We start from the raw sequence: 12,343 nt of genomic DNA, 5'->3' as shown, positions 1-12,343 counted from the left end.
AATTAAAAACCTGTTAGAATAAATGAATTAAACAAAGTTACAGAATACAAAATCAACATAAAAAAATTATGTGCATTTCCATAGACTAGCAACAAACTATCTGAAAAGGAAATTAGGAAAATAATCCCTTCTATAATAGTACCAAAAAGAATAAAATACTTAGGAATAAACTTAACCAAGGAGGTGAAATATTTATATACTGAAAACTACAAAACATTGATAAAATAAATTAAACAAGACACAAACTAATGGAAAGACAACCTGTGTTCATGGAATGCAAAACTTAACATTGCTAAAATGTTCACACTCCCCAAAGCAATCTACAAATTCAATGCAATCTCTATCAAAATTCCAAAGACTTGTTTTAGAGAAACACATAAAACAATTCTCCAATTCATATGGAACCACAAAAGACCATGAATGGCCAAACCATTCCTGAAAAAGAAGAACAAAGCTAGAGGCATCATACTTTCTGATTTCAAAGTATATTATAAAGCTACAGTAATCAAAGCAGTATGATACTGGCATAAAGACAGACATATAGACCAACGGAACAGAATAGAGTGCAGAAATAAACCCATGCTTATATGGTCAACAAATTTTTGACAAAGGTCCCAAGAATACATAATGGGGAAAGGATAGTCTCTTCAACAATTGGTGCTGGGAAAACTAGATATCCACGTATAACAGAATGAAATTGGATCCTTATCTTACACCATACTTGAAAGTCAACTCAATATAGATTAAAAACTTAAATGTAAAACCTGAAACTGTAAAAATCCTAGAAGAAAACATAGGGGAAAATCTTCATGACTTTGGTTTTGGCAATGATTTCATGGATATGACACCAAAAGCACAGGCAGAAAAAGCAAAAATAAACAAGTCAGACTATATCAGATTAAAAGCCTTGTGCACAACAAAGGGAATAATCAACAGAGTGAACGCAACCTATAGAATGGGAGAAAAACCTTGCAAACCATGTATCTGATAAGGAGTTAATCTCCAAAATATATAAGGAATTCCTACAACTCAATAACAAAAAACTAATAACCCAGTTCAAAAATGAGTTAAGAACTTGAATAGACATTTCTCTAAAAAAGACTACAAATGACCAACAGATATATGAAAAAATGCTCATTGGCACTAATCATCAGGGAAGTGCAAATCAAAACCACAATGAGATAGGGGGCTGGTCTGGTGGCATAGTGGCTAATTTCATGTGCTCCACTTCAGTGGCCCAGGGTTCACCAGTTCAGATCCTGGGCATGGACCTACGCATTGGTTATCAAGCCATGCCATGGCAGGTGTCCCACATATAAAATAGAGGAAGATGGGCACAGATGTTAGCTCAGGGCCAATCTTCCTCAGCAAAAAGAGGAGGATTGGCAGTGGATGTTGGCTCAGGGTTAATCTTCCTCAAAAAAAAAAAAACACCAAAATGAGATAATACCTCACATCTCTCAGGATGACTATTATAAAAAAAAAGACATGTCAGTGAAGATATGGAGAAATTGGAACCCTTTGAACACTGTTGGTGGAAATGAATAATAGTGCAGCTGCTACAGAAAACAGTAGGGACATTTCTCAAAAAATTCAAAACAGAAGTACTATATGATCCAGCTATCCCACTCAGGTATATAGCCAAAAGAATTGAAATCAGGATCTCAAAGAGCTATTAGCACTCTTAAGTTTATTGCAACAGTATTCACAGTAGCTAAGATAGGGAAACAGCCTGAGTGTCTGTGGACGGATGAATGGACAAGGAAAATGTGGTATATACATACAATGGAAGACTATTCAGCCTTTAAAAAGAAGGAAATTTTGCAATATGTGACAATATGAATGCAACTTGAGGACATTATACTAAGTGAAATAAGCCAGACACAGAAACACAAACACTGTATGATTTCACTTGTATGAGGTACCTTAAATAGTCAAATTCATAAAATCAAAGACTGGAATGGTGGTTACTGAGAGCTGAGGGGGAAAGAGAAAGTGGGGAGATATTAATCGACAGGCATAAAGTTTCAGTTAACTAAGATGAGTATGCTTTAGAGATCTGCTGTACAACATTGTACCTATAGTTAATAATAATGTATTGTACACTTACAATTTGTTGAGAGGATAGATTTCATGTTCGCTGTTCTTATCACAATAAAATGTTAAAAAGAACTGAGGTGTCATGGTTCCTGACTTCTGGCTGCTGGTCAGTCTCCCTCACTTCGTCCTGCCTGCAGGTCTTAAGTAATCAACAAAAGCCATACTTGAAAACCAAAGAGAAAGAGACTGCAATCTGCTTAACCTCGCTACAGGCTTAATAGTGCAAAGAGTAAGACAAGGAATGAGTGAAAGAAACCATTTGAAGATGGCAGTGTGAGGGAGTGGGAGAGGACCAACTCTAAAGGAAGGAAAATGGAGTGAATACTGTGGTATGCTGCCCTCATCCTCCGTCAAGGATCAAGGCAGTCATTCCTGCAGCTGCCTGGAATGTTGCCTGCCAAGTCTCACAACTTATTCCTTCTCCAAGAACTGTCCTATGCTGACTGATCTGTCCCACTCAGTGCTACACCCCCTTATCCTCTCCAGGGGCAGCCTGCATCCATTGACAACTCCGAGTGGGGATACGAAGACCCAGCCCCCTTGCTTCAATTTGAAACATCTCTGAAAGGCCATCCCAACCTCAAAGCTCCTCATGAAGTTGGCTGAGGCCTCTGTTGTAACTTCTTCCTCTACATTCCTGCTTCTTTTATTCTGTCTCAAGTGTTGTTCTCAAAAGCACTCCCTATTACACTTCTCACACACAAATCTCTACCTCAGAGTCTGTTTCCAAAGGCACCCAAACTGTGATGGTAAGAAATATAATTTCAAATAACCCCACTATAAAAGTGCCTGTGTGAACTTGATGCTCAAACTGTCAAAAAAAAAATCAAAAGGAAAGAGGCAATGCTGCAGTTGATTAAATTCTTACTTTGCAAATTGCAGTATCAGACCTAGTTATTAGTGAATTGGATTGACAAAATTAATTAAGTGTGTTCTGGCTTTGATTTGTTAAAAGGAAGTTAGAAGACTATGAACTAATATGCACCTGCTTGCAAAAGTCTCAACACATCCCTTAATTATTGCTGAGATGAAATACTCTGCCACTATGTATTATACTGCATTTGGCTTCTGTTACAATACTTCTGTTGGCTTTACAGGTTATCTGCAATTGGAACCCCACAAGAAAGAATTCAATGTCTACTACTTGAAAGAGCATCAGACTAGGAGGCAAGAAGCAAGGATTTCAATTTCTCCCATTTTCTTTCTTTCTTTTTTTTTTTAAAGAACAGAATTTCTTTTTTTTCTAAAGATTGGCACCTGAGCTAACAACTGTTGTCAATCTTCTTTCTTTTTCTTCTTCTCCCCAAAGTCCCCCCAATAGATAGTTGTATATTCTAGTTGTGAGTGCCTCTGGTTGTGCTATGTGGGATGCCACCTCAGCATGGCTTGATGAGTGGTGCCATGTCTGCGCCCGGGATCTGAACCGGTGCAACCCCGGGCCGCCAAAGTGGAGTGCACGAACTTAACCACTCAGCCATGGGGACGGCCCCTCCCATTTTCTATATATAGAAATTTGGGTGAATTTCTTCCCCTCTCTGGGACTCAGGTTGTTCATTCATTAAATATGGAAATAGGGCTTCAGGATTCCTTGCAAACCTCACCTTCTATTCTATTAATAAGGTATTTACACAATGACATGTCTGTGGAAGATCCCTGAGTTGCATACTGAAGTTTTGAGCAGAGTAATGGCTAGGGCTGAACTATGGCTCTGGCTCCAGGCTCACAACAGTTATAGTCCGAACACCACCCCTACCCCCTTATCCTTTTCCCCTTAATTATATATATATATATATACACACACACACATGCAAAGTCATGTGACTATACGCATTGGCAGAATATGGAGAGGATTGGAAATCCACCAATTTTTCTAGACTTGGTGAGAGTGGACTGTGCCCATGGCCATTATAAAGCATTGCCATGGCCCAAGTCAGGTGATTTACAGATCAAATACCTTATGACTTGACTGGATAATGGGAGGAGCAGTACTGAGCACAGAGGCACAGCTGAGCTCATATACATGCCTGCCTTAGTTGGTTTGGGTTACTATAACCATAGACTGGGTGGCTTAAAAAACAGAAATTTATTTCTCACAATTCTGGAGGCTGGAAGTCCAAGATCAGGGTGCTAGCATGGTTGGGCTCTTGTGAGAGTCCTCTTCCTGGTTTTCAGATGTCTGCCTTCTTGTTGTGTCTTCACATGGCAGGGAGAAAGAGAGAACATTTCTCATGTCTCTTCATATAGGGCACTAATCTCATTTATGAGGTCTCCACCTTCATGACCTAATTACCTCTCAAAGGCCCACCTTCAAATACTATCACATTGGGGATTAGACTTCAGTATATGAATTCTTGGTAGACACAAACATTTAGATGATAGCAATACCCAATTTGTGAGGCAAATAAAAAGGTCTCAAGCTTTTACTTTTTTTTTCTGCTTTTTTCGCCCTATATCCTCCCAGTATATAGCTGTATATTTTCATTGTGGGTCCTTCTAGTTGTGGTATGTGGGACGCCACCTTACCATGGCCTGATGAGCGGTACCATGTCCGCGCCCAGGATCTGGACCCGCAAAGCCCTGGGCCGCCAAAGCAGAGCATGCAAACTTAACCGCTCAGCCATGGGGCGGCCCCAACAAGCTTTTACTTTTTATGCCTCATTTTCCATCCCAGGAACTGTCCTTATGCTCTACCTTCCCATTGAAATATGTTGATTCATTCATTCAGCAAATATTTATTGAGAACCACCCTTGTGCCACACAACGGTGAGTGGTGAACAAAACAGAAAAATATCCCTGTTCTCATCAAAGGTGCAGTCTATTGGCAGGGAGACAGACAATATACAAAATAAATAAGTGAAATATATATTAAGTTAGATAGTGGCAAGCAGAGAAGGGGAATAGGGACTAATGACAGAGAGAGGACAGCCATTTAAATGGGGTGGTCAGAAAATTCCTCATTGAGAAGATGATGTAAAAACAAAGACCTGCAGGAAGAAAGGAAGCAATCTATGAAGACAGCTGAGAAAAGAGTGTTCCTGGTAGAGGGAGTAACAAGTGCAAAGGTTCTGACATGGAAGTGAGGTTGGTGTGTTAAGGAGCCAAGTAAAGATGGAGCAGAGTGAGGGGCAACAGTAATATCAGACAAGGTCAAAGTAAACTGGGCAAGGGGTATGCATATCTTATGGACACTTTTATGTTATTGTAAGAGCATAAACTTTTTCTCTCAGATAAGAACACATCAGATGGTTTTAAGCAGAGGAGTGAGATGATGTGATTTAGGTTTAACAGGATCACTCTAGAATGTTAAGAGATAGAAGGGAGAAAACCCATGTGGAGTGTAGGTGCAAGGAGACCAGTTAGGAAGCTCTTGCAATAATCCAGGGGAGAGATAATGGTGGTTTGGATCTGGCTGGAGAGGGTGAGAAGTGGGCAAATGTTGAAATATTTTAAAGATAAAGCCTATAATTTTGCCAGCAGATTGGATCCAGAGTGTGAGAGAAAGAAAAGAGTCAAAGATGACTCCATGATTTCTGACCAGAGCAACAGGGAGAGTAGAATTTGTATTTACTGAGATAGAGAAGACTGTAGATAAAGCAGCTTTCAGGGTGAGGCTCAGATCAAGAGTTCAATCTTGGACATGTTAAGTTTGAGATGCCTATTAGATATCTAAGTGGAGATGTTAACTAGGAAGTTGGACATATGACACACATTTAAAGGGAAAGTCCCTTGCAGGAGATATACATTTGAGAGTCATCAGTGTATAGTTGACATTTAAAGCCATGAGACTGGATGAGATCAAGGGAGTGGATATAGACAGAAAAAAAAAGAGGCTGAAGGGCCAAGCTCTGGGAGATTGACTCCTAGCATTACAGCATGAGTAGTTCTGCTAACCTGCTCCCCAGTGAAACTGGTGAAAATTACAAAAAGAAAAAAATTTAAGCCTCTGGAAATGTTCTTAAGGGCAAACAGCATATGAAGAAACATCTACTCAAGAAAATCTACAAAGATTAGGAAAGAAAGGCAACAGTCTGTGACATGTGAATCAAGACTGTTCTCTTTCTCTCCCCCATCTCCCAGCTCAGCAAAGTGGACACTCCACTCCAGACTGTTGCAGCCAAGAATACATGACTCCATCTCACCCCCAGCTCCCAACTGGAGGGCATTCTTCCCCAGGAGGAGTAGGATTTCTCCATTTCTCATCTTGCCCCAACAGCCTGTTGTTATGGCAAAGTTCTAGTCAACTGTGGTCAAGAGGTGGAGGCTCCCTTCTTCTGACCAACACCCACTCATGAAATAGAGGCTCTACCTTGGGCATGGCACATGCGAATACTGGGGCTCTAATAGCTCTTCCCCTGACATCAAGAGAGATAAGCTGAGAGGACCTCAGACTACTAACACTCGTCCACTGAGCACTCAGCTCCTAGAGTGAGTGTCTTACTCAAATAAAAGCTTGATATTGTCCCCACTACCAGCTTCAGAGCCCTGGCTCAGTGATTTTTCCAGGGGTGGGGGGAGAAGAAGAAGCAGGCTGTAAAACAGATAGTTCCCAGTCTTTTCTCATAGGGACTGATTTCATTTGCAACAGAGAGTACAGGCATTTAAACCTAAGAGCCTTCTCAAAAACAGTGGAGGTTGTGATAAATGGAATTGGGAGGAAATTCATGGATCTAATGAACATACAGCCTAGAATATAGGCCAGCAAATATGCAGGAAAGAACTGGGGCATAAGACAGCTGGGAGGAGCCCTCTTGGATTCAGAAAAAAATATCAAACATTGACATCAGGAACTGTTCCTTCAAAGAAAACTAGTTTGATTAGGTTAGTTTTTGTGGAATTTATGACCCCAGGCATTGTTGTAAACAATAGGAGCTTAAGAGCTGGATGTGGTCATGGAAAAGATAGAAGAGAACTCTACCCACACTCCTGTTATCCGAAGCTGTGCTCACCTGAGGAACAAAATCAGAGATATAACACTGTGGAGGCCAGAGGAGGAAATAGACTTCACTAAAACAATTCAGCCAGTCTCTAAACAGATAAAGAAAGAAATAACAATAACAAGTCAGGGATGGGGAAGCAGTAGGCACAGTTGCTCCAATATATTATCTAAAATGTCCAGTTTCCAACAAAAAATTACAAGACATGCAAAGAAACAGGAAAATATGACCTATACACTGGGAAAAAACAGGTAAGAAAAACAGCCTGTGAGAGTGACCAGATATTATATTTAACAGAAAAGATTTTGAAGTAGCCATTATAAATATATTCACAGAACTAAACTAAAACTTGATTAAATAAGTAAAGGAGGATATGATGACAATGTTGCATCAAATAGAGAATATCAATAAAAAGAAACAATTTTTTTAAAAAAATGAAATGGAAATTCTGAGGTGAAAAAGGACAATAACTGAAAATTTTAAAAGTCATTATAGGGGCTCAACATTAGATTTGAAATAGCAGAAAAAAATTAATGAACTTGAAGAGATACTGATAAAGATTGTTCATGCTGAACAACGGAGAGAGAAAAATGAGCAGAGCCTCAGAGAAGTGTGGGACACCATTAAGCACACCAAGAAATGCATATTGGGAGTAAAAGAAAAGGAGGAGAGATAGAAAAGAGAAGAAAAAATTGTGAAGAAAGAATGGCTGAAATTCAAATTTACTAAAAAGCCAATAATCCACACATGCAGAAAACTCAAACTCCAAATAGGATAAAATCCAAGAGACACAAAACAGACACATCATAGTAAAAATGCTGAACATCAAAGACAAGGAGAAAATCTTGAAATTAGCAAGAGAAAAACCACATGTCACTTATAAGGGAACCACAGTAAGATTAACGGCTGACTTCCCATCAGAAATGATGAAGGGCAGAAGGCAATGGAATGACATATTCAAAGTGCTCAAAGAAAAAAAAAAGTTTGTAAACCAATAATCTTATATCCAGCAAGGCTATTGCTCAAAAATGAAGAGGAAGTAACAACTTACCATGAAAAACAAAAACTGAGAGAATTTGTTGCTCAAAGACCCAGCAAACAAGAAACACTAAAGAAACTCTAAAGGAAGTTCTTAAAGCTTAAAGCAAGTGATCCCAGATGGTAATTTGGATCCACAAGAAAAAATAAAAAGCACCAGTAAGGGAATTATGCAACTATAATATGCACTACTAATGCATTTTTCTTGCTTTATCTTCTTACCAGACTTAAAAAGCAATTGTATAAAATAATATACACATTCCCACCAACACTGCACAGGTATTCCCATTTCTCCACATCCTCATGAACACTTGGTTTGTTTTCTTGATAAGAGCCATCCTAACTAGTGTGAAGTAATATCTCATTGTAGTTTTTATTTCCATTTCTCTGATGATTAGTGATCTTGAGCACTTTTTCATATACCTGTTGGCCATTTATATATATTCTTTGCAGAAAGGTCTATTCAAGTCCTTTGTCTATTTTGTAATCAGGTTATTTGTTTTTTTGCTATTGAGTTGTAAGATCCAGGAATCTCAATCCAGAGGATATGTCCCAAAAATTGAAATCAGGATCTTGAAGAGGTTTCTGCACTCCCATTGTTATTACAGCATTATTTGCAATAGCCAAGATTTGGAAACAACCCAAATGTCCATAGAAAAACAAATGGATAAAAAAAGTATGATATATACACACAATGAAATATTATTCAGCCTTTAAAAAGATGGAAAGCCTACCATTGGTGACAATATGGATGGACCTGGTAGACATTATGCTAAGTCAAATTAGTCAGTCACAGAAGGATAAATACTACACAATTCCACGTACATGAGGTAATTAAAATAGTCAAACTTAGAGTAATATCAGCATCACGGCAGAGTGAGTTGTTCTCTTAGTTTCTCCTCTCTAAGTTACAACTAAATGGACATTCATTAACCAGCAGAGGATTCCCTGCACAGCACAACAGGACATTGGAGAGATAAAATGCCAGTCTTAAGCTCTCATATATCAATAATCACTCTAAATGTAAATGGATTGAACTCCCCAATCAAAAGACACAGAGTGGCAGGATGGATCAAAGAACAAGACCCAACAATATGCTGCCTCCAGGAAACACACCTCAGCCCCAAAGACAAACACAGACTCAGAGTGAAGGGATGGAGAACAAGCTAACAGTGAACAAAAGAAAGCAGGTTTCGCTATACTAATATCAGACAAGGTAGACTTCAAAGCAAAACAGATAAAGAAAGACAAAGAGGGACAGTATATAATGATAAAAGGGACTCTCCACCAAGAAGACATAACACTTATAAATATATATGCACCCAACACAGGAGCACCAAAATTTGTAAAGCAACTCTTAATAGAACTAAAAGAAGACATCAAGAACCATACAATAATAGTAGGGGACCTCAACACACCATTAACACCAATGGACAGAACATCCAGACAGAAAATCAACAAGGAAATAATAGAATTAAATGAAAAATTAGACCAGATGGACTTAATAGATATATATAGAACACTTCATCCAAAAACAGCAGGTTACACATTCTTCTCAAGTGCACATGGAACATTCTCAAGGATTGACCATATTTTGGGAACCAAAGCAAACATCAATAAATACAAGAGAGTTGAAATAATATCAAGCATCTTTTCTGATCATAATGCTATGAAACTAGAAATCAACTACAAGAAAAAAGCAGAGAAAGGTGCAAAAATGTGGAGACTAAACAACACGCTTCTGAACAAACAATGGATCATTGAAGAAATTAAAGAAGAAATCAAATATTATCTGGAGACAAATGAAAATGAGAACACGACATACCAAATCATTTAGAATGCAGCAAAAGCAGTCCTAAGAGGGAAATTCATCGCAATACAGGCTCACCTCACTAAACAAAAAAAGCTCACATAAGCAACCTCAAACGACACCTAACAGAACTAGAAAAAGAAGAACAAACAAAGCCCAGAGTCAGTAGAAGGAGGGAAATAATAAAAATAAGAGCAGAAATAAACGATAATGAAACAAAAAAGGCAATTGAAAGGATCAATGAAACAAAGAGTTGGTTCTTCGAAAAAATTAACAAAATCGACAAACCTTTAGCCAGACTCACCAAGAAAAGAAGAGAGAAATCGCAAATAAATAAAATTAGGAATGAGAGAGGAGAAATCACAACAGATACCAATGAAATACAAGGGATCATAAGAGAATACTATGAAAAACTATATGCCAACAAATTGAACAACCTGGAAGAAATGGACAAATTCCTAGACTTCTACAATCTCCCCAAACTGAATCAGGAAGAAATGGAGAATCTGGATAGGCCAATCACAAGTAAGGAAATAGAAACGGTAATCAAAAACCTCCCCCAAAATAAGAGTCCAGGACCAGATGGCTTCTCTGGAGAATTCTATCAAACATTCAAAGAAGACTTAATACCTATTCTTCTCAAACTGTTCCAGAAAATCGAGAAAGATGGAGTACTCCCTAACACATTCTATGAAGCCAACATCACTCTGATCCCCAAACCTGACAAGGGCAACACAAAGAAGGAGAACTACAGGCTGATATCACTGATGAACATAGATGCAAAAATCCTCAACAAAATTTTGGCAAACCGAATACAGCAATACATCAAAAAGATTATACACCATGATCAAGTGGGATTTATACCAGGGACACAGGGATGGTTCAACATCCGCAAGTCAATCAATGTGATACACTACATCAACAAAATGAAAAACAAAAACCACATGATCATCTCAATAGATGCAGAGAAAGCATTCGACAAGATCCAACACCCATTTATGATAAAAACCCTCAATAAAATGGGTATAGAAGGAAAGTACCTCAACATAATAAAGGCCATATATGACAGACGCACAGCCAACATCATACTCAGTGGACAAAAACTGAAAGCCATCCCTCTGAGAACAGGAACAAGACAAGGGTGCCCACTTTCACCACTCCTATTCAACATAGTACTGGAAGTGTTGGCCAGAGCAATTCGGCAGGAAAAAGAAAGAAAAGGAATCCAAATAGGTAACAAAGAAGTAAAACTCTCGCTGTTTGCAGACGACATGATCTTATATATAGAAAACCCCAAAGAATCCATAGAAAAACTATTAGAAATAATCAACAACTACAGCAAAGTAGCAGGGTATAAAATCAACATACATAAATCAGTAGCATTTCTATACACTAACAATGAACTAACAGAAAAAGAACTCAAGAACTCAATCCCATTCACAATCGCAATGAAAAGAATAAAATACCTTGGGATAAACTTAACCAAGGAAGTGAAGGATCTATACAATGAAAACTACAAGACTTTCTTGAAAGAAATTGACGACGACATAAAGAGATGGAAAGACATTCCATGCACATGGATTGGAAGAATAAACATAGTTAAAATGTCCATACTACCTAAAGCAATCTACAGATTCAATGCTATCCCAGTCAGAATCCCAAGAACATTCTTCACAGAAATTGAACAAAGAATCCTAAAATTCATATGGGGCAACAAAAGACCCCCAATTGCTAAAGCAATCCTGAGCAAGAAGAACAAAGCTGGCGGAATCACAATCCCTGATTTCAAAACATAGTACAAAGCTACAGTGATCAAAACAGCATGGTACTGGTACAAAAACAGGTCCATAGATCAATGGAACAGAATTGAAAGCCCAGAGATAAAACCACACATCTATGGACAGCTAATCTTCGACAAAAGAGCAGAGGGCCTACAATGGAGAAAAGAAAGTCTCTTCAACAAATGGTGCTGGGAAAACTGGACAGCCACATGCAAAAGATTGAAAATTGACCATTCTTTTTCACCACACACCAAAATAAACTCAAAATGGATCAAAGACCTAAAGATTAGGCCTGAAACAATAAGTCTTCTGGAAGAGAATATAGGCAGTACACTCTTTGACATCAGTTTCAAAAGAATCTTTTCGGACACTATAACTCCTCAGTTGAGGGAAACAATAGAAAAAATAAACAAATGGGACTTCATCAGACTAAAGAGCTTCTTTAAGGCAAGGGAAAACAGGATTGAAACAAAAAAACAGCTCACTAATTGGGAAAAAATATTTACAAGCCACTTATCTGACAAAGGGTTAATCTCCATAATATACAAAGAACTCACACAGCTTAACAACAAAAAAACAAACAACCCGATCAAAAAATGGGCAGAGGACATGAACAGACATTTCTCAAAAGAAGATATGAATATGGCCAATAGACACATGAAAAGATTTTCATCATTGCT

Source organism: Equus asinus, chromosome X (assembly GCF_041296235.1).
Source record: "Equus asinus isolate D_3611 breed Donkey chromosome X, EquAss-T2T_v2, whole genome shotgun sequence".
NCBI lineage: Eukaryota > Metazoa > Chordata > Mammalia > Perissodactyla > Equidae > Equus > Equus asinus.
The sequence above is the reverse complement of the archived record's forward strand: the minus strand, read 5'-3'. Positions refer to the sequence as shown.